General features: G+C 37.8%; 1 long non-coding RNA gene across 1 annotated transcript in view; it reads right to left on the bottom strand.

Annotated features, from left to right (window-relative positions):
- The window catches only part of LOC141810174 (uncharacterized), a 32,212-nt gene extending 8,596 nt beyond the window's left edge, over positions 1–23,616 (bottom strand). Inside the window, exons 1-2 of the long non-coding RNA XR_012600055.1 lie at positions 23,441–23,616; positions 23,197–23,253 (exon numbers count right to left, since the gene is read on the bottom strand). This is a non-coding gene — a long non-coding RNA (uncharacterized LOC141810174). The remainder of the gene's footprint in view (positions 1–23,196; positions 23,254–23,440) is intronic.
- Between the last annotated feature and the right edge of the window lie 299 nt (positions 23,617–23,915).

Raw genomic sequence — 23,915 nt, forward strand, 5'->3', positions numbered from 1 at the left:
CGAATCGATTGAAAGCGCACAAAGCAGAGTGTTTGGAAACACAGCAGCAAACCAACTCCATCTGCACGCCACATTTTGCTGTGTAATACTCGTATAGTGGCCAAGTCATCCAAATTATTGAAAACAACCATTTGCTCTGCCGTCCTCCCGGGTTGCCAACTCCTCACACCAGAGGGTTTTTGGAGAAATGAGCTTTTAGCATTCTGTGTGGAGCCCCTGAAAGCAACCTCTGGGGATTGATTCGATGAAATCTGATGACTTCAGGTCCCTGAAGCTTGTTAGTTAAACTACAGGATTCAAGAAACTTGGGTTGGTCATAAACAAGGGTCTTCAACCTGCGGCTCTAGAGCTTCATGCAGCCCTTTGACTCCTCTGCAGTGGCTCCTTGTAGCTTTTAAAAAATATCGCAATAGAAAATTTTGTTGACACTAAATAAAATCATGTATTAACATTTTGTTGAACTAAATATGTACCACCTGCAATAAAGCTTTCAATTTTTTGAGATTTTTGCAATTTTTGGGGAATTTTTGCATTATTTTTGATATTTTTACAAATTATTCAAATTCCATTTTTATTTATTTATTTATATTTATTTATTTATTTATTTACAATTTTAAGGAATATTTTACAATCAAGCAATTTTTTTATATTACATTTAAATTATTTTTGCAAATCTAAAAAAATTTGACAAGATTTTGATTTTTAAAATTTTGTTTTTTCTTGCAAATTTTTGCATTTTTTATTAAATTTTCAAAATTTCAATTTTTTTTATTAAATTTTCAAAATTGTTGATAAAGCTTAAAACCCATTAAAATTTTATATCTTTTGCAAATTTATGAAATAACTAAAATTTTCATTCTACAAATATCTGCATTTTTTTAAGAATCGTGAATTTTTTTTGACATTTTTGCAAATTATTCAAATTCTATTTTATGTATTTCTTTATTTTATTTATTTTTTAACAAGTACTAAGAATTTTTTTTAAAAAAACAAATTATTGATTTTACATTTTATTTATTTTTTTGCAATTCTATGAAATTTTGACAAGGGTTTTGAAATTTAAAAATTTGGTAACTTTTTGCAAATTGTTGCTCATTTTTTCATTTCTATGGGAAAATGTTTGTTTTTTAATGTTGAATACTTTGAAAAGTAAGAGGGTTAGAAATTTCAGTGATACACATGCAATTCTCCAGAACATTCTGAACATTTTGCAATGTGATTGGTGGAGTAGCGAGCCAATTAACGTATGAAATAATGCAACTTTTAATAGAAAGGATTTCTTCATGTTGAATCGCTGAGCTGCACTGATCAGTGTCAGATCAATCAGTGCTGGATCGTCAGTGTTACTGCGAGGGTTTTAAATTAAACAGACACAATCCATGAAATGTTGAACTTTTTGCCCATCACGTTGTTCGCTCATGAAGTCACACATGACTCTGAAACATCCGTCACATCCCTCTGATAACTGCTCTTTGAGTTTCACTTAGATTTGGACCAATTGAGGAAAATCAGGCATTTCCTTTGAAGGAAAATACTCAGAGTCATGTGACGCCATCGTTGAATGAGAGTTAGAAAATCAGGAAGTGTTTCATGGAAAGCTTGATATCGATTAATTAAAAGCAGATATCTGAAAAGTGGTGTTTTTAATAATTACCGTACATTTCAAAGATTGCTGAAGCTCGGCGGTGTTATTGAGTGCTCCAGGAAGGGTGATGAATACTTCCTCCAGAAGAGTTTACAAAGGTGGCGACGCGCAAATCAGCAAATATAAGGGCAGCAGCTGGTGCAGCAACGTTACATCACGGAGAAATGGTTTCCCTCACACTCCTCTGAGACTCCCCGAGACTTTTTAACTTCAATTTCAGAGGATCATTAAGACACATCCATTCATGTGGCAGACGTGGTTGGGCTGTAGGAAGGAGCCTGAGTAAATGAGGGAATTAGTATGAAACAGAGGGAGGGCTTTGATGCAGGATGAGTCTGGTCTCACACATGCAAACCAGCAACCCCAGAGACAGACGCAGCATCGAGGCAGGACCACTGAGAGCAGCTCCTGTCTCTCTCAGCCCGCAGCTCTCATGTGTAACGCATGCAGCATATGGAGGCATTCATGTGAGAGGAAACCGGCCCCTACAGGAAATCACCACAGATCATCCTTCAGTTCTTCACACAAACTTCACCTTCCTGCTCAGATCTGACTCATTTAAGCCAGGGCTCTGCTGCCTTTACTTTCATAGGAGCCGTTTTACTTCAGCTCACCTGGATCAAAGTCATTCAGGAGCCACAAAATCTACTTTATCTTCATAACGATTATAAATTATATACCCAGTTAAATATAGTAAATAATTGTAAAAACAAAAAGTTTTTTTTTTTTTTGAATTTATAAAATTGTACGCCTGATGTCTTTGTTTTTTCCTTTAAATATTTTTTCAAAATTAAATTTACAAAAATGAAATTTGAAAAATTGAGTGTCAAAAAATAAAAAAAAATTCAAGAATTTCTGAAATTTGAAAAATTAGCTAAATATTTCAAAAATTTGTGAAATTTCACATAAATTAAAACTTTAAAAACTTGCGAAAATTTCAAAAAAATTAAAATTCTAAATAAAATTGAAAATTGCAATTAATTTTAAAATTTGAAAAATTTGGAAAAGTTTAATTTGAAATAAAATAGCAAATATTTCAATAATTTTTTGAGTTTGAAAATTTTGCAATACATTCAAAAATAATTCATTAATTTGCCAAAAAAAGATAAATCTGCAATTTCCAAAAATTTGAATAATTTCATTTTATTTTCATTTAAAAATGTATTTTTAAAAAAGTAATATATATATATATATATATATATATATATATATATATATATATATATATATATATATATATATATATATATATATATATATATTTATTTATTTATTTTTTCTATTTTTTTTTTAAATTCAAAAGGTGATAATTTAAAAATAAAATTAAAAAAAAAATCAAAATTAAAAAAAAATTAAGTGTAATTTGCAATTAACTTAAAAATGAGAAAAATTGCAAAAGTTTAATTTGAAAAAAAAAAAGCAAATAATCCAAGAACTGCTGAAGTTTTCAATGATTTTAAAAAATAATTCACAAATCTGATCTGAAAAAAAAAAAAAATAAAAATCTGCAATTCTTTAAAAAATTGAAAAAGTTCAAACTTTTTTGACATTAAAAATTTTTAAGATTTAAAAAAAGTAGTTAAATTAAAAATTTTGGGGAAAAAAAATCAAAAGGTGACAATTTGAAAAATAGTTTAAAAAAAAAATTGCAAAATTTCACAAACAATTGAAATTCAAATTCTTGCAAGGGGTAATGCATATCTAGATCAACAAAATATTCATGCATGATTTTTGTGTCAGTGCCTTGTCTTCAATCATCAATACCCTCTTTAAGAAAAATAATAATTCTTTGTTTTAATAATATTCTTTTAAGATACAAGGAGCCACTGTAGAGGCGTCAAAGAGCCACAGGTTGAAGACCCTTGAATTAGAGGAAGAAGTCCAAATTGGAAAGTTAATGCTGCTTGTATCTTAGTGTTCGCCATGCTGCTGTGAAGTTTGTTTCTGAAAACCAGAGGTGATCTGATCTGGACCTGACATGAGGACTGAAGCAGTAGAAGTAGGAAGTCGTTGGATCTGCCAAAGGTTTACATGTTAGCTTGCTAAGTAGCTCGTTAACAACAGAGTACTTCATTTGTGGAGGAGAAGTGAAAGTAAACCAGTCTTGACACTTGCCCTCATTAGCCGTCCATCCATCGCTGAGCTCCAACAGACATCACCGTGGCTGAGATGTCACGTTAGGAGGCTGAAGCTGAGGTGACAGCTAGCAGGTAGCTAACGGAGCCAACCTGTCACTCAGTATTCATAAATTCAGTTATTTATACGACTCCAAGAGGCGCTTTGAGGTGAGGATTCAGCTGTGTACGGGTGTGTGAAACGAGGAACGTTTTGAGCTTTGAGGTTTAAAAATGTCAAAATTTAACAAGTGATATGTTTGATGAGACTCTTTAAACTCACTAATCTTTTTAAAGAAAGCACACAACGCTAAGTCCCGATCACTCACTTTGTTCTGAATAAACCTGGTTTGTCTTTTCACTCTGTGTATCCAGCTCCTGACATCCTGAGCTCCTTTTAAACTCCACTTTAAGACGCCTCAGATCTTCCTCCCTACATCATCTTTTGCCTAAATACGATTCAAGTGAGATATTATCTCAAAGCCTCCACATGAAATTGCTTTTCACATTGAATTAGCGTTGGAGAGGGGAAAAAGAAAAACCCTGGGATGACTTTGTGACTGCCGCAGTCTTTTCTCTCTGCAGGCCACAGTTTGTTAAAACCCACAGAGTCTCCTCCATCATTACCAGACCCTGTGATCCCAGCACAGACAATATCACAGGAGCTGGACAGACACAATTACAGTGCTCCTTTCTTTTATGTCTGAGCCTCTGTAGCATGAGGCCATTAAAATGATGAAGGTGTACCCGCCGCTTGGAGTGGGTCAAAGTGGAGTAATGTCTGCTCTCATGACTCGGGCCACTGGATGATGGAGACATTTGCCTGCAGCTCATTCAAAGGTCATGTCTGCATGTTTTCAGGTCAAGGACAAAAAAAAGAAATTTATGATCAACTAAGGCTGGTTTTATGACTGCAAGGAGAATCATTTGAAAAGCGGCTGCATTGGACAGTGTCAAATTGCATGGGTGGTCGTGCATCGTGATGCTTTTTAGATGTCGTTATTTTTGTATTATTTATTTTTTATGTCTACACTGAAAACAATTGGGTTATTTCTTCAACTCAAATGCTGGGTTATATGTGTATGCTGGGTATATAATGTGTTTGACCCATTTTGGGTTATTTATATTAAATTTTGGTCATTTTTGTGCAACTCAAGTGCCAATTTAAAATCAGTCAATCCAACATACATCAGTTGACCCAGCACCTGGATTGTTTGTGATTTGAACGTCATGTTGCTAATGGGCCGGGCAATCACACGTATCAGCAAACTTTCATTTCCATATATCTGTAACCAAACTTCAAGAAACAACTTCTTTACATTTTAAGAGCATAGTTTTTAGAAATGTTTTGCAACCATTAGTAAGGAGGGAACACAATGAATATGTACTGAATCTGTTAGGTACTTATATCTGTTTGTGAAGCATTTATGAATATCTTAAAAAATCCCTTTAGACATCTGTTTTGCAAAAAAAATAAAAATAAATAACAATAATAAAATAATAAAATAATAATAATAATAATAATAATAATAATAATAATAATAAAATTATTATGAATATTGTAATACTTTATCATTATTATTTTTATTTTTATTATTATTATTATCATTATTATTTTTATTATTATTATTATCATTGTTAAATCAGAGGCTACTGTACTCCACAATTTTGCATAGAGATCACAGGCTGTCTCTGCAATGCATGCCATGAATACACTTTCTGTGCTCCAGAGCACGGACATGTTGTCCGCGTTCCACAGCATAGACTTGCTATCAGTAGTGGTGGAAGAAGAAAAAAAAGATGTTTCTTTGTATCAATTTTTTTTGTTTAAAGACTTTAATACCTGATTTATTTTTTTATTTTTTTATTTGTTTACTTATTTATTTATTTATTGTTAAAAAGAATATTTATTATTATAATTATTTTATTTTATTATATTTTATTTATCTATTTATTTTTTCAAATTTAATCCTTTATTTGAGTCTTTATTTATAAGCTGTGTTGAAAAAAAATTGATGATGGACACTGAATAAATCTTAAAAACAGACTCACATGTGATGCGCATTGTTTAGGGGAGAATATGGCTCCAGATGAAGTCTGTAGACATCATCATTTTTCAACTTTTTTACCTGGTCTGACTTAAAGAAAAAAAAAAGAAGAAGAGGTAAACTTAAAATTATAAAATCTGAAATCTTAAAGAATCGCAGTTTTAATCAAATTGGCATCCCAAAAAATCATAAAAGTATTGAATTGTAAGAAAAGTTAGCTGTACGAGCTCCACGGTTTTTAAGTAGTAAGTTTTAAATATAGCTGGATTGGAACAACCTTTTTATGCCTTATTGGATAATTTAACCAAACATCTGGACAGATTACTGAACAAATACATGACGCCAAAACAGCCCAGAATTGTAATTAATCTGACCCAGAATTTGGGTCAAAGATTTGACTCATCTGTTGGGTTAAAATGGACCAACCCATCCTGCTAAAACAGTCCAAAGTGGGTAATTTTTAACCCAGCTGTTTTTAGTGTGTATGATTGGGCAGAAATCAGTCATGTGACTCCCACTTTAAGTCTGAATGAGCCTGAATTCACACAGTTTAGCTCTGTCCAATAAATTACACAAAGTGATTCATGTTCAGCTCAACACTTAGGCAGATTTTAAAACTTATTATCTCCACTGCTGGGATATTATTTGGTTTGTCCCCCGAGCAGAGAAAACCAACTGAGTGTACAAATAAGGCCCTTTCATTTCTAAATAAACGCCGGCTGATGGGGAATGTTCGCCATTTGTGCTCTTCCCGTTTAATGACTGTCACTCCCACATACTTTACAGCTGCATCGAGCCGACACTCCAGGGGAACAGATGTGCAGAAATGAATTTTACAGAGGTCTGATGTGAGCGAGCTGCTTTTTTCATTATTTCTCTGTCAGAGTCATCAGCTGTACAGCCAGAGCCTCAAAGGCCAGGAACAAATCATCTCCGAGTCTCAGCGCAGTTAACAGCATGTACGCTGCCACATAACAGCACATGAGTATTCATTATTATGCTAATTAGCTTGCTCTCTTATGGGCTCCATTATTTGCTTTTCAATTTGATCATTTCCCGGCACCTCCTGAGTTTTCTTCCCGTTTTTTGTTGTTATTTGTGCATCGAATTTGTTGCAGCTGAATCCTTAAATTAAAGTCATAATGAGAGTTTCAAAGGACGCCTCCGAGTATTTAGATATGCTATGTCACAGCAAATTTAAATACAATTCCCATTAAAGGGTTCGTAACACCTGAGAGCAAATACTGCTGCTGCTGCCTTCACGTGAATATCTGAGCTCTGCATTTGTTTAATTTGTTTCCTCACCTGCACAAACCTTTAGCAGTAACTCTGTGACCTGAATATTTAACCAGGAAACAAATTGAATAGTAAACTCTGTCTCAGATTTACACAAATTGCTACAAAATCATCCTCTTATTGCATTAGCTTCATAAATCCCCTCGCAGCAGTTTTATCAGTTCAAAGGCCTGATCCCAATCTGCAGCCCAAAGCCGGAGCGCTAAACCCTCACACCCTGACAGCATCAGGTGCTCAGGTGTCGCAAAGGCTGGAGTGGTGTGAATGATATGATTCAGCAGGATGACTGTAGATCCTCTGAGGGATTTCTTCTTTGTTGGTGCTTTTAATGGCAGCTTACAGTCCAGCTCCACAAGATCTAACGCCCCGAGGTAACATTTAGGTAGAGCTACGCTTTGAAACCTGACAACAAGCTAACTTTGTCAGTTTGTAGCGTAGTTTAGCAGCTGCTATATTTCTCTCTCCTCACAGCCCGGTGCTCTGAGACGTGTCTGTAACGTGTAACGTTAGTGAATCCTGGTTCTGTTCTACCAGAGCTCATCTACCAGCTCCAACCTCACCAAGCAGAGCTAACGTAACCTGGCTCTTCATTTTATTGATAGACTCTCAAGTTTGAACAGACCACTGCAGAATAACTGCTGACTGTGGATTGGAGACAACATTAGCACAAACACATTAACCCGTGTTTAAGCCTTTGGTCTGCGCTTTAGCCTTAAGACTGAGTTTTAGCCTATAGCCCGTGCTCTATTACTCTCTTGTTAGCTTTCTTCTACCCTTATGTCCTTTATGTTTTTGCAAGTCCAGCTCCAGTATCCACCATTGCAACAAATGAAAACAGTTTTCAGCAGAGAAAAATATGTTTCAGCCTTTAGCCCGTGTTTTAGCCTTTAGCTCATATTTTAGACTTTAACCATCCACACTAAACCCATGTTTTAGCCCTTAGCTCTTGTTTTAGTCTTAAGCTCATGTTTTAGTCTTTAGCTAGTGTTTTAGTCTGTCCCTTGTGTTTTTTGTCTTCAGCTTATGTTTGAGCCATTAGCCCTGGTTTTTGTCTTTAGCTTATGTTTTAGCCTTTAACCCGTGTTTTAGTCTTTGGCTTTTGTATTGGCCTTTATTTTGTGTTTAAGTCATTAGCTTGTGTTTTTTTGTCTTTAGCTTATGTTTTAGCCTTTAGCCCATGTTTTAGTCTTTAGCTTGTGTTTTGGCCTTTACCTTGTGTTTAAGTCTTTAGCTTATGTTTTAGCCTTTAACCAATATTTTAGCCTTTAACCCGTGTTTTAGTCTTTGGCTTATGTTTTAGCCTTTAACCCGTGTTTTAGTCTTTAGCTTGTGTTTTTTGTCTTTAGCTTATGTTTTTGTCTTTAGCTTGTGTTTTAACCTTTACCTTGTGTTTTAGTCTTTAGCTTATGTTTTAGCCTTTAACCCGTGTTTTAGTCTTTAGCTTGTGTTTTAGCCTCTATTTTGTGTTTTAGTCATTACCTTGTGCTTTTGTCTTTAGCTTATGTTTTAGCCTTCAACCCGTGTGTTAGCCTTGAGCTTGTGTTTTATTTTAAGGCTCTTATTTTAGCCTTTGTCTCGTGCTCTATAACTCCCCTGTTCGTCTTTCTTCTGCTCTTATTTCTTCTTTAGAAATCATCTTTTTTGGCACTCATAATCTTAATTTGAAAATGTGTTTTTTTTTTTAGTGCCAATGGTTGAGATGTGATGAAGTAAAGTTTGAACATGTTGTATGACAGTAAACTTATATCAACAGAGGAAACATCCATCACAGACTGAGCAGCACCATGACATCACTCTGACATCACTCTGACATCATCATCGCTCCTTTAACAAGTATAGTTTAGGACTCTTTCCACCTCTGAAACCTGACTGTAAAGGTGGAGCAGCCCAGAGGCCCTGGCTGAATGTGAAGGCATCAAACTTTGGGCGACTCTGTGTGCATGTGTTGAAATTATAATCTGGTTTGAGGGGAACAAAAACGCCATCTGTGCGACTAAACTCTCATGATTTATTGATGTTAAAGACTGGATAACACACAGACCTGAGCCTTTGAAGAGCGGCACGGCTCCATGTTCCCGCTCCATCTGCAGTGATGATCTGCCAGCTCGTACGCAGACTGCATTTCTGCACGCATGTTTCGCTTCCCAAACTTATGCCAAAGTAATATCTCTCTCTGCACAGAGTGGACGTGGACGCCTGTCTGTCGAGCCAATTTTCTTTCCCGGCTCAGCCACACAAAGAAAAAAGCCTCACTGCCAGCAGCAAATTTCACTAATAATGTAAATTCAGGGCCTAATTGGCAGCACACCAGCTGTTTCTCATCAAAATAATGAGTCTGTGTTTCTTTTATGTGAATATTATCTATCTTCTTTCCACACTGAAAGCTCAACTTCAGTTTCTCGTCATCTCTCCATTGAAGACACGTGTCACACGCCACCGCCGCCTGAGGGATCCTGATAGAGATTCTGTCTGAACCTGCCTGATGTCGCCGGCAGCCAGAGAGGAGCGAGGAAGCTTTTCCCACCAACAGGCAGCTCATCGCCTGCTCGGGACTGACAGATTAGTTTCCTGTCTTTGTTGGTCAGGAAGAAATAGACTCCTCCGTAAGCCGCCTACCTTGGCGTCTTCCTCCTTAATGGCTCGCTGCACAGTTTGATTGTATGCAGATGAGAGAATCTGATGAAGGCAGGTTTTTTTTTTTGCTCTCTTGCATAACCGCGGGGTCCTGGAGCTGCCACTCGAGTGCAGCTTATTAATGATTTCTGGGAATCCAACTCTTACATATGCACCGTGCAATTTAAAAGGTTAATAGGTATTTCATTTTGTCAGTCTAAAGGAAGCCGTGCGCTGCTGGTCATGTTACAATACTTGCTGGGTATTAAATAAAAGAGCCTCTGGCTTTGTGTGGAGATGAAGTGATAGCCACTCAGAGGCTGTAATGAACGGCTGTTGGTGGTTTAATGAGGAAGCTTGGATTTCAAAATAAAGATAGCCTGCTGCTAATTAAGTCCTTTTTTTAATTAAATGAGGAAACAGCAGCAGTTTTAGCTAAATGATCAGATTGATGTTAAAACGCTGAAAACAACAGCAGGAGAGTAGAATTTTACAGCTTAATATCAGTTAGCATTAGTCAAAATTAGCTTAGTAACAGGAACCAATACGCTGCAAAAACACTGAAATCTTATCCATTGTTTTTGTCTTATTTTCAGCAGAAAATGTCTTTTCAGACTTGATATGAGCGACATTGAGGTAGCTAGCATAAAAAAATCTGCTAATGGAAGAAGAGAAAAGTTTCTTGTATTAAAACATTATTCAAATTCAAATTTCCAATCACATTTTCTTGCTACCTGTTTTTAAGCAATTCAGACCTCATTTTAGTCGTTAAATAACTCGAAACGAGACATTTTCCTGGACTGATAAGTTGAATGTCTCATATCCAGTATGATAAGACATTTTTTGCTTAAAATAAGGCAAAAAAAAAAAAAACCTTGATAAGATTTCAGTTTTTGGAAGTGTATTGACTTAAAAATATATATTAAGAGGAATTATCAGTATTTGGTTTTTAATAACTGATGTATGTTCTGTACAGTTCAACGTTTCCAAGCCTGTGTGATCCATAGACTGTAAAAAAAAAAAAAAAATGGGCTTCATCTTGCTGGGCTCGAAGTGAGGTCTCCACAAAAACTGCTCCCCCTGGTGGCTGGTTGCAGTATAGGTCAAAAAATCCATCTCCCCAGTCATTCCAGATGGGCTGTGGTCAAACTTTAAAAAATTATTACACCTGGTAGAAATGTTTCTCACGTCTGATTGTTGTGGTGATTTGAAGATATCATTTGGCTGTCTTGTATCCAAGTCCTCTTTTTTCTGAAAAGTTTCATTTTCATTAGTCATACAAGGTTAAAAATGAGGCTTTACGCCACGTTTAACAATGATTAATAGCTGATGTTCTTGTGTATTTTTTCCGGGGATTGTAAAATATGTCTGGAGGTAGAGTCAAGAAGTGATTAGACTCTCCAAAGAAAATTATCATAATTTTTGTGACCTAGCTCCACTCAGATTCTCCCAGAATCCCTCACAGTCTCTAATGCTCAGACTCTGGCTGCAAACTGCTACAATGGCTGCGCCTGTGACGGGGAATTTTGGCTTCAAAATCATACAATAGTAAATGGTGGAGCCACACTGTCCACTCTATATACAGTCTATGGAGTGAACGCAGCATGGGACATTTACAGGTGCCCGCTTGATGGCATTAAACAGCCGCTAACCGTAGCAATGTCACAGGATTTCACACAGAAAATCAACCTCTCACTAATTTGTTGCTGTGGCTTCCTGTTGCAGCAGCTCTCTCTTCTTTGTCCGTTTCTTGAAATGTTTTTGTCTCTTTTTCGTCATCTCTGCATTTGGAGTGGGTCATTACTTTGTGTGGCTCATTTGTTGGTCATGGACACCAAACATTTTGTGTCTTCAGTGATATTTTTACTATTTTTTCTCCTGTGTTTGTCTGGAGATCCTACATGTAACCATGGCTGCATTGTTTACATGTGAAATCAGCTGTCAGCAGCCTTTAGCATGTCAGTGCTAACTGGTGCTAGACCAGATGTTTCCCCACAAGGTAAGGATAACGTGCTGGTAGTGATGACATGGACCTGTCCTTCCATCCATCGTTATTGGGAATGTAAGATCTATCTCTAATAAGATGGACGAGCTAGCTGTGCTAACCCAGCGACAGAGGGAATACCAGAAGGCAGAGTAGCATCATGCTATTCACAGACATGGCTAACAGAGCTACATTGGAAGAGCTTCACCTGCTGTGAGCAGACAGGATCCAGGAGACAGAGACTGAACAGACTGCTGAAGAAGCTCAGTCCTGGACCCTGTGGAGGTGGAGGCTGGCTGACTGGACAATGATGGACATCATGATCGAATATGCATGTGTTAATTCCACGATAGGAGAGTTGGACAAGATCAGAGATTTGGATATTGACTGACTCTTCTCGAGACATTTAAGCTCAAACTACCCACAAAGCCTCATTTCCACGCTTGTCTCTCAGCATTTAAAGGTTTTCCATGAACTCTGCTGCCGCTTGCATAACCTCGATTGGGAGACTCTTCGAAAACACGCAAACAGAGCCGGCTAAGGCGTGTTGGCAGATATGAAGCGTTGCATGTGTAAAACATGTTGACACGTGCCGTGTAGCGCAGCGTGCAGCCTGAACCGAACCGTCAGCCTCAGCAAGTTTCCATGTGAGGTTAGCTGAATACGAAGACTCCATTAGGGAGCACTTATGGGTCATTTTGCTCCGTAGCATGAGAAGCACGCGGAGGAGACGGCGCGGTTTGTGTGAGAGGAACGGAGGAGATCTACGGTCTGTGATGTGATTAATTATCTCAGCATGTGTTGCTCCATATTTTCTCATTCCTCCTCTCTTTGGCTCCAGTCGTTTGCATACATTAGACACGTGAATCAGACATTTGTTGGCATGAAGATTTTATATCTGTGTGAGCTGCTGTAGCATCAGATTTCTTCCTCTTGAAGCTGAATTGATGGACTAACACGCTCTCACTGTCATGTTGTCCATTCATAAAGTGTTATTCCTCTGACTGACACTTTGAATTATGCTCTCATGCACGCTGTTATTGATTATTGGAGCATATTGATAAAGTAAAGAGGCGTCACTCTGTTTGTTTTGATGCTCAAACATTTCTGCATCATGCTCATGTTACCGAGGGTTTTCTCAGAGTCAATCTGACACTCAACAGATCACTCTTTTATTTCCCTCAGTGTGAGCTGAACGTGGAGCTGGTTTGCATGCCTCAGTCGTCCAGCACTGAGTTACATAATAAATATTAATGAAAGCTGCCGACACGTTAGCCAACGGTCTGTTTTGAATGATTATCTTGGCACTTTCCTACGGTCAGCTAACTAAATAGTCATGTTTACCTCCCATCAGGCCTCATTCACAGATAGTGTCCGTGGTGTTGACAGTCAAGCCTGGTTTGTATGACGGCCATGTGTTGCTGAACTCTGAGTCTTGTTCTGGGAAAAAATCCAAAACAATGAAAAATAATAAAGTTGCACTTTTGTGAATAATTCTCAATTTAAAGGAGCAGAGAGGACTTTCTAAGTGAGCTTGGAAAAGTCACTTAAAGGGGACATATCATGCTGATCCCTGATTTGATACTTACATATAATATAATAAATCTGAAAACAAGACCTTACACCCCCTGAATTTTCAAAAAATGAGATATTGTATTTTTTCTGATATCCTAGAACGAGATTTGATGCCTCTGAAAATAGGTCATTGCCAGTTGGCCGCGAGATTTCGACCTTCGTGACGACACGAGGATCCTTTCTTTTTATTGGAGTAATCTGATAAAGCAGCTCCTCCTCTGTGATGTCAGTTAGTCACACAACCGCCACCGAGGAATACACCCACCAAGAGCCGACTGACTGAGTGCTGGATGCAGGGACTCTGCTCTGCTGAGCAGCTGGGCTTTACATGGTGAATTAGCAGTTAAAACACTGTAGTTTTAGTAGACGTGGTAATACTTGTGAGACTGTGATATTTGCATGCTTGTTCTGACATGCACTGTGAACCTGGACCACAATAATGCTGCGGTAATAACATAGTGATGAACTGAGGGTAGAGGCGATCTTTAGACGACACTTTCAGCATGATGGATAAAACAGACAGAGAAAAGTGAAGGAGCAGGATGGAGCCCTGTTATAGAAATAGTTTATTGGTGAAGTCTGCCTATATTTCCACGTATAAACTCTACATGTTACAGTACCGCTTTGACTCACCACACTGAAGCGTCCTGAGATGATCTGTGTCCAGGTGGATTTTCTTCCTCCTGAGCTGCAGAACCGTCCGGGTCTGACTCGGGGTCCAATACCAAAGGACGTATCCTACACTCTGCCATTTTATTAGTGCTATCAATGCCTTACGGTGAAGTTTTGGCAAACAGCAAACTCGCTCGGTCTGCTCCATTCAATGTGGCAATTTTGTAAATACTGCCATGCTGCAAAAACCGCCCCCTTGCTCTACCCCCTCCACCCCTCTGATAGAACTGACCAATCAGAGCACAAAGGGCTGTGACGTTGCGAGGTTACTGGAGGTCATTCTCCAAACGGAGCGTTTCAACGAGATCTTCAGAATGGCCTAAAATGAGGATATTGAGAACGCTATTGTGGGGCAATGAAGGAACTAAATGACTTGTACTGAGGGCAGAAATGCTTTACAGGCATCCTAGTCTGGCATAGTGGAAAGGAGAAACAAGCATGATATGGCCCCTTTAAAAAAATACTCATTAAAGTAAAAGTACCAAAAACAAATCTACTTAACTACAGTAACTCGAGTATTTGTGATTCATTACGTCCAGCCCTGCAGATTTCTAATAATCCACAGCAGCCAGTGATGGGGTCAAAGGTTAAAGGAGGAGTGGGACCCTATGACCTTTCCCCAACAAGGATCTGTATATCACTGCTTTAACATTCAGGGGACATTTCCTCTCTTTGGGGAGGTCAGGAGGTGAGAGGGGGACGGGGAGCACGGCGGTGGAAATGATAATTCTGCAGCTAAAGAGAAATCCTGTTATCTGAATTCATCATGGAGATAACCTTTGCAGAATTAGCATTCCCGCTGTGATGCTCGGTGATACTCGTATGTTTCAGGCAGGAGTGTTTCATCACGCTGATCTCTTTTCAGAAGTTAAGTGGTGAAAAATATTCATCAACAAACACAACGATCTCTTTCTGTTGCAGTCATTACAGTGCTGGTTAAATCATGTGAGGATTGTTTTTCTGCAGACTCAAATTAACTGCGACGTCTCTGTGGTTCTTAAAAGCAAACAGGACCTTCGGAGAGAAGACTGATGTCTCTACCTTATAATTTTTAATATCTGTAACCACCAGGTCGGCTGTCAGACCAGGAGAGTGACAACCAGCTGCAGAAAGAGCTTTCTGAACTTTACCTGACAAGATTCAACGAGAGGTACGGAGTGAAATCTTTACCCAGCCTCTTCACAGCACTCAGAGCAGGGGTCTTCAACCTGTGGCTCTGGAGCCTCAAGCAGCTCTTTGACCTCTTTGCAGTGACTATAAAGTTTTTTTTAATTTAATATTTTAAATATTTTATTTTATTTTATTTTATTTTTTATTAATTTACAGAGGGTATTGATGATTAAAGAAACTGGCACTGAAAATGAGGAGTTGAGTGGTATTATCAAAAAAAATTGTATAAAGTTCAGGTATTCTTTTTCAAAAAAGAAAGTTTTTATTTATTTGAAAAAAATTCAGTTATATTGAAACAATTTTTTTTTGTTTTGAAACATTTTTTGTTTTTTTAAAATTTATTTTTATTATTTTTTAATTCTGTTTTTATAATTTCAATTTATCTGGGATTTTTGCAATCTTTTTCTTTTTTTTCAAATTTCATACATTTAAATTTTTGAATATTTTGATTTTAAAAATTTGAAATGCCATTTTTTTGGAAAAATTTATGAAAATTAATTTATTTTAGAAATGTTTGCTAATAGTTTTAAGTTTAAAAAATGTGAAAATGCTATTTTTAAAATTCATTTTTTTTATTTTGGCATTTTTTGATTGTTATATTTTTAATTTTTGCACACTGTCTTCTGTCTTAAAGTTGTTTGACATGTTTTACATTTTTTGAAAGTCCGATTTTTTGAAAATTTTGCCATTTTTTATTTTTATTCATTTAATTTTTGCAAATTTCCAGTTTTTCTAAAAATTGAAATTTAATTTTTTGGGAATATTTATGAAAATTAATTTCTTTTAGAAATTTTTGCAAGTATTCTAAAATTGAAAAAATGTGAAACTTTTGCAATTTTTTTTTTAATTCAGTTTTTTTAAATAATGGAAATTTCTTTTTTTAATTTTATAAATTTTCTGCAATTTCAAAATTTATTGCCATTTTTTTCTTACATTTTTTAAAGTCCAAATTTTTTTGAAATTTTTGCCTTTTTTTATTTTAATATTAGCATTTTTTTTATTTCAAAATTTTCTGACATCTCAAATTTCATCAATAAAAAAAATCTTTTCATATAAATAATTATTTCCTAGATTTTAACTATGTAGAGAATTTTTACACCCCCTTGTCTTTATGGTGGATAAAGTAGATTTCGCGGCTCAGAATGACTTTAATCAGGTGAGTGAAAAGGTTCCTGTGACAGTGAAGGTTGCAGACCCCTGACTCAGAGGGCTTATTGCTGTTATTGCTTTGATTGTTTTGTTAGGACACACGGAGCACTCAGATCCTCTCCTCTTCTCCTCCATCTGGTGTTAATTACACCTCATGTCCCTGGCTGCAGCACTTGTTGATGCCTTGTTTAAATTAAATTGCCGTACAGCTCCCGGTGTCTGTGGAGCACACAATTACCCAAATATTAGTCCTTTCAATGTGTAATCTGTGACTTTAATGATGTCTTTCTGCACAGACTGTGGGGAGAAGCCTGGCTGCAGGTAAACAGCAGACAAGAGGAGATAATAAGGTGATTTGTTACTGAAATACCTCTGTCGTTAAAAGTTGGTGGATTAGTGGAGTCGTTTCGTTGTAATAGAAAACATTTTGTATTAAACATCTACAGACACACACATTTGGCAGGTTAATGGGCTCTTCCTCCTGCAGGAGTCAGATACTGGCGTCAAACTTCTTCATCGACTCTGGCTGACTGCATCAACGCCTGGCTCGGCCTCAGCGGCTCTGACAGAGGACCCCAGTCCAACAGGAACAAGGTTTTCCAGGTCATCTTCTCTGATTCACTGACCCAGTCCTCCCACGCTGTGCAGACTGCTCCGGCTCTGTCACAGGAGGTTTTAAGGTTCCAGGCTCCCAGCAGCTCAATCCTGCTCCAGGTCCAGGACTGTGTCCTCTCTGACTCCAGACGTCCTCTCTGACTCCAGACGTGCATCGCTCTGCTCACCCTGCTCTACCTGTAGACTTCTCAGTCTGAAGCTTTACACCTAAATTCTGCTGCAGACACATTTCCAGACCCTGCTTTTTTTAATGTCAGGGTCTCCTGAGGCTGAGCCTAAATCACTGTGTTTGTTTTGAAGCTAAAAAAATCTCCATGGTGGAGAGAACGCTGGGATTTTTCTAAAAAGCTTTCTGACATGACAGAAGTTGATCCTTCACTAAATATTTCACCAAATGCTAAATGTAAGTTTTGCTAAATTAATATTTAACTCAATTCCACACAAAGACTTTTGCAAACTAAATATTTAACTAAACTCTAAAAGGAGGGTTTTGCTGAGCTAAATATTTAAAGACTGTAAAAATAAAAAAAAATAAAAATGTTGAATGTTGATTATGATGCCTCTCCGTCTCCACCGGCACCACACGAACACTTTTGGTTGAAGTCAGAAACTTTTTACGCTTCAAACATCACAGGTTGCAGAAGGAGGAGGAGGAGGAAACTTGAGTCAGACTGCTCCTCTGAGTGCTCCCCCTCTGAAGAACAGACATCAGACATTTGCAGACAACATGTTTCCTTATATCTGAGGCGAAGCGCTCTTTGATTACGACAGAAACCTTTTTTGGAGAATTTAATTTTGACCTGAAAACAATATATCCCTTTTCCCCGCAGCGTGCTGCTTTGAGATTAAAGGCTGCCTCCGGCGTTTCTAAGAAAGAGTCCTTAATTAAAAAACACTTATGTTGGGTTTTGTCCTCTGATGATTACATTCAGCGGCTGTCAAAAGAACCGAGCCGCTTTTTGTGTTCACTGGAAATATTCCAGGTTGAATACAGTACACGAGCGAAAACAACTCAAAGAAGGGAGATGAAACGCTTTAAAGGAAGAAGAAAGGAAGTAAAACCATCTCGGCTCATATTGCACCACATTAAATGATCTTTTGTTTAAGTACGGGCTAATGTTTGTCATTTCTGAGGCTCTCATCCCTGATCGTTTGAAAATGATACATTAATACATCTCTGCTCTTCCTCTTTCCATCCTCTTTAAAGCTTCTAGATCAGGAGTCTGCACCTTTTTTTAAAGGAGCCAATTTCCCCTCAGCTCACCTGGATTAAAGTGGTTCAGGAGCCAAAAAATAAACTTTAGCTTCACAACAAAGACACGTGTAAAAACTATACACATTGTTAAAATCTGAGGAATAATTTTCTAAATAGTGTTTTTTTAATTGGTAAAATTGGACATAAGATTTTATAAAATTGCAAAAAAAAAATAAATAATTTCATTTTTTATTTCGAACTGCAAAAATTTGCCAAAAATTTTCAACAGTTTTGAAAATCTTAAAATTTTGCAAAAAATGTAAGAAAAATTTGCAGAACTTGCAAAAAAAACAAAATCATTTTTTATTTCAAACAGCAAAAATTTGCAAAAATTTCAAACAGTTTTGAAAAATCTTAAACTTTTGCAATAAATTTTAAAAAATCAAATGCATTTGCAAAAAATATATATATATATTTTAAACTGCAAAAAAATTTTAAAATTTCAACAGGTTTGAAAAGCTAAACATTTTGCAAGAAATTTTAAAAAATCAAATAAATTTGCAAATAAATTAATTTTGAATAACTTTTTTAAACTGCAAAAATTTGCAAAAATTCCAAACAGTTTTTAAATTCAAAAATTTTGCAAGAAATTAAGAAAGAAATTTGCAAAATTTTCAGACAATGTTGAAATTTAAAGAATTGGCCAAAAAAAAATCACTTTTTTTAATTCTAAAGATTTAAAAAAAAAAAAGAATTTCAGAGATTTAAAAAATAAATGGAATTTCTTTCTTAGAGAAAAATTAAATGTATAAAATCCCCCCCCCCCCCCCCCCCCCCCAAAAAAAATAAAAAAAAACGAGGGGGGGGGGGGGGGGGGGGTTTCAATCATTTGCAAAAATTTCAAAAACAAGCTAAATTTGCAAAAAATAAATAAATTAAGAATTTGTCACGTTTTGGAAAAATAAAATATTTATATTCTGTGGAATTTGTTTTAAAAAGATTCAATTATAATTTTTTTTCAAAGAATACTTAAGTTATTTAACATTTATTGATGATATTGCGCTATTTTTGATTTTTTTTTTTCCTTATATTTTGCCACATATCAAGCATGTATATTTAGCCAGTGAAATTTCTCCATTCACACAGAATTAAAATCAGTATTTTCTTCCAGATTAGTCTTTTTGTAGATGTAGTTATCTTCCCAGGGCTGTAAAACTTGAGGTTAGCCACAGGTGCATGGAAAGTTGGTGGGCTGTTGATGTTGTAGGAGGTGAAGTAGAGCGGTGGCAGGCTTTATTGACAGATGGGATGAAGATTTAGTTCAACTAAATGTTAACGCAGGATTTTATTTAGTGTCAGTGTCTTTAATCATCAATACCCTCTGGAAGAAAAATAACTATTCTTTATTTCAATAATGTCTTTATTTGTTGTTGTTGTTGTTTTAAATGAAGCTTAATAAAAATCAGAGTTAACGAACCCAGGACTCAGCCTGTGACATGTTTGGATGAAATGACACAAATCTTCGTCTGTATGAGCAGAAGAGGAGAAGAGAGAGACGAGCGGCTCAGGCTGGCGTCAGATTTATCACATTTTGGTGCAGTTGCATAAAGCACACAGGTCAGGTCCGCTGTCTGGGTTATTAAAGGTTATGGGCCAACTTTTCTGGACACGTTGTTTCTATAAAGCTCTAACCTCGACTATCTTTGAGTTTCACTCTTTATCACAAAAAAAAAAGGAGTCTCTCTGGACGCTGCAGACCGAGGGAGAAAACAACTCCAGGAGAAGTTGTTTCAGATGTTTTAGATATTTAATTGGATTCTGGTTGTTGTTTCAGAAAATAAATGAAAATGTAAAGTTAGAGGAGCCGACTGTCAGAGTGAAAAACACAAGTGGGGAAAGACCCAGGTGCAGATTAACTCATGAAATTTCTCTTATATCTCTTTATCTCTATCTCTTTATATCTCTCTTCACTGGCTTCCAGTGGCAGCTCCAATCAAATTCAGAGCTCTTCTTCTGGATTACAAAACATTAACAAGAACAGCTCTTGCCTCCCTGGGGTCCCTCATCCAGGTCTACACTCCTTCTGGTCCTCTACCCTCTGCTTGTGAAAGACGCCTGGTGCTCCCAGCCCAGCCTGGCTCCAAATCACTAGCCAGACTCTTCTCTGTTGTTCCCTAACTCTATACAATCCACAGAGTCCCTTTCTACTTTAAGAGACGTCTGAAGACTCATCTGTTCAGGGAACACTTAGACCCTTAATCTCAGCTCTTAGTCAGTTTTCAGCACTAGTAGTAGTTTAACTGACCAAAGATCAGACACACAACAAAACACATTAATTGTAAAATGTGCAGGAGAACTATTACCGGGAAGGGTGGCAACACCACAAACATGTTCCTCCACCTAAAGGTAAAACACACGGCCAAATACAACCAGGCTGTGAAGACACGTGAGGAGGACATGAAAGCTACGTTATTATCGGTGGATTTTTTGCTTCAAGGACAGAGGTGTGGTTGAGCCGAACGTCTGAAACCTTTATCAGCATTACCCCTAATTCACACATAAAGCATGAGCATTGAGCAGCGCAGTTCCACGGGTTTTGGGCCAATTCATACTGGATGCATCTCTGGAGTTCCTGCAGGAATCCATGATCCACCCATGACAACGAACTTTCATGATAATTAATTAGCATGTTAACCTCATCTGGCCCCCTCCACACGTCAGCTCCTTCAGTCCATGCCTTCTCCTTTCTGTTGGTGTCCTTATAGACAAAATGTGTTGTGTCATATAGAATTATGAAGTTTCTCACCTCCAATATTAACTTTTTTTTAACCTCCTCAAAAACGTCAGATTTCCTCTGGATCTGACCTACTTACTGTGTTTACATTTCAAACTTGTGTAGCCGTAGGCAGTGATTGCAAAAGTGGCTTCCATACGGTTTATCTGAAAACGCGAAAAACGCAGTGAAAAAGAATCTGCATTTACACGGAAACGCTGATGGATTGAAAACACTGTAGTGAGCATGCCAGGCCTGTAGGTGGTGCTATAACTGTCTTGTCCAGAAGCTGCTTTAGAGAGATCTCCTCTGAAGTAGAGTTGAGCCGATTATCTGGTGTATTTGGGGAATACCAAGTCAAAAAGTGGAGCAACAGATGCTCATTTTGTTTCAGACAGTCGGCAGATTCAGCAGATTGAGCAGCACAAGCACAACACGGTAGCTCACAAAGATCATCCTGCAACTCTGCAGGATTTTTAGTCGCAAATATTAAATTCATTATCTACGATCTCTGAATGGGAGGCCTTCCCCACACCACAGGAAAATCACACATGAAGTCATCAGACAGTCAGGCTTTTGCTGGTTTTGATCGTAAGGGAGAGATCGGGACAAAAATCAGCCCGATTCTCCTGTAGTATGTGCCCACCTTAACAATAAGTTGTTCGTTTTTTTTCCCCATATCGTCAAAAATATCGTTATCGCAAATTTCCCTAAAATATCATGATACAATTTTGAGGCTATATCGCCCCCCTGTACCAATTACTGAATGTTGTTGGAGGTTGAAGTATTGTTGCAGCAGTTAATTGTGGTTTGTCGGCTACATTATTCTACTTTTTTTTTTTTAAATCTTCTTGCACCTAATGTTTTGTGTCGTACGCCACTTGGTAAAAAAGCGTCTGCTAAATGAAACTGCAGAACTGTAGATTATAGCGTTTGAAATAAATGAGCGTAGAAGCCTAAATAACTCACTCCTCTCACCTCTGACTGAACACACACACACTGTACATGTGCAGTGTGTTAACGCCCTCTGATTAAATGGAGTGTTTCTGTTTTTACGTCTGCCTGAGTCTCAGAAACACAGCAGAGGCCTCGCTGTAGTCCACCTCTGAAGACCGTTTCCCGGCTCTGTGAAGGACCCGTTTCAGCTGAGGACGGTTCATCTGGGATATGCATGCAGCAAATTAACAAAGCTTCATGTGTGGGACGCGTTTCCCTCCAGCTACACAATGTTTCTTTGGGCTTCATTGACGGAAAAGCTCGCTTGACAACTTAATGTGCCTCCAGTAATTCTCTTAAATTGTCTTTTTGGATCGGAGCCAAACGCCAAAGCCCGGTAATGCCTGAACTACATTAAAACTGGGCTTTAACCCTTTGGCGCTGATTCAGGTTATGCAGAAGCTAATCATTGTGAGTGCTTCACAGTTCGATGGGACGGTCCTGTACTAAGACAACACAGAGGGGCAACGTTTACACGCATGACTGCTTCACCAGCAATTTGAGCCCCGTGCAGAGCGCTTCACATGACGCGGGTCTTTGATTGAGCCCCGAACATGAATAGATTAAATTCTCAGGAGTAATATGAGGCAATACAGGCAGAGATAAGTCAGTTAGGCATTAAAGATGGAGAGGAAACGAACAGGGTGAGTGGCAGAGGCTTTGACTCATTAAGTTAAGACCATGAAGACCTGTTGGAGATAAAACAGCAGCGGCGGCGTGCAGAGACGGCGGCGTGGGGATCAAACCTGAAGCTGTTTGCAGCATGCACAGATCCACAGTAAGGATCTGAAGGAAGCCGACTTTTAAACCATGCACTTTGCAGTTGCACACATATGCTCATACATACACCAATTTAAGATTTACATTTTCAACATGACCACCCCAGGGTTTCATCTGTATTCAGCACAGAGCCGCCATCAGGCTCACAAAGCACGCACAAACAGCAAACAAACACAACTCACAGCATAAGTTTGTTTGTTTCTTTGTCGTGGAGAAATAATTTCAGAAGTAGCAGTGCCACTTTCTGTTTACTGAATCCTGCAGACATCTGAAGTGGGAAACAAAGTGTACATAGTTTATCCCTGCAAAGCTAAAGCAAAGGTAACAGAGGACAGGCACACACGCGTCCAAACAGCATGAACACAGCGCACAAACAGAGTTCAGCTTCCCTTGTTTTCTTCAGGCAGCCCACTGCGCTGGCTTTCCTGGCTGATATGCAGCGTGTGTACAAAATAAAGTCCACTCCACAAAGTTTCAAAGCAGAGTGGGAACCAGCTCGGTTCACAAATTGTTTGCCCTTCCTGCCTTGGAACTGGATGTGCTTTCACATAATGTTTTTAAGAGTCTGTACCTGAGAGTGTTCCTGCACATATCTGCCCTCGGTGGACTGTAGAGGCTGGTTCAGAGTCTGTGGATGGACAGGAAGGAAGGAAGGAAGGAAGGAGAGGATGGAGGAAATGCTGGTGAGGTGTGAAGAAGCAAAGAAGCAAACGTGATTTCTGCACTGATGGTTATTACTTTATAAAGTTAATACATGAAGGGTTTGCTGTTTTTCTAAAGGTTATGTTTTGCTTATCGATTATAAAATATTATACCTGTCATAGGGAGGTGGACGATCCGATGCAGATCAACTCAAGAGGACTTAATCCAAAAACCGGAATATAATCCAAAACGCTTTCAAGAATAAAAATCTTCAAAAACACTAGAAAACAAAAAGACTGGGAGACATGGACGGACTTGCAATGAGCTGACAAAGAACCAAGGAAACACAGAGGCCAAACAGACAGAGAGGTAATCAGCACAGGTGTGCAACAAGACACAGGTGAAACATGTAAGGGGCAATCAAAGAGGAGGGAAACACACAGGCTGTTTTCGAATTTGCATACTATACTAGCAGTGCCTACTGTTTCGACCAAAATGCAGTATGCAGTATGCAGTATGCAGTATGCGAACAAATGTCAGAGTTGTAGTATGAGAAAAACACCCGGATGACGTACTGAATCTGGAAAAATCCACAGTATGCATCGGACCAGTCTGCTTCGCATACTGTTACCCACAATGCAACGCGCC

The sequence above is a fragment of the Halichoeres trimaculatus genome, unplaced genomic scaffold (genome assembly GCF_033239565.1).
Source record: "Halichoeres trimaculatus isolate MK-OKI-2021-1 unplaced genomic scaffold, fHalTri1.1 fHalTri1_scaffold_20, whole genome shotgun sequence".
In the NCBI taxonomy this organism is placed as follows: Eukaryota; Metazoa; Chordata; class Actinopteri; order Labriformes; family Labridae; genus Halichoeres; species Halichoeres trimaculatus.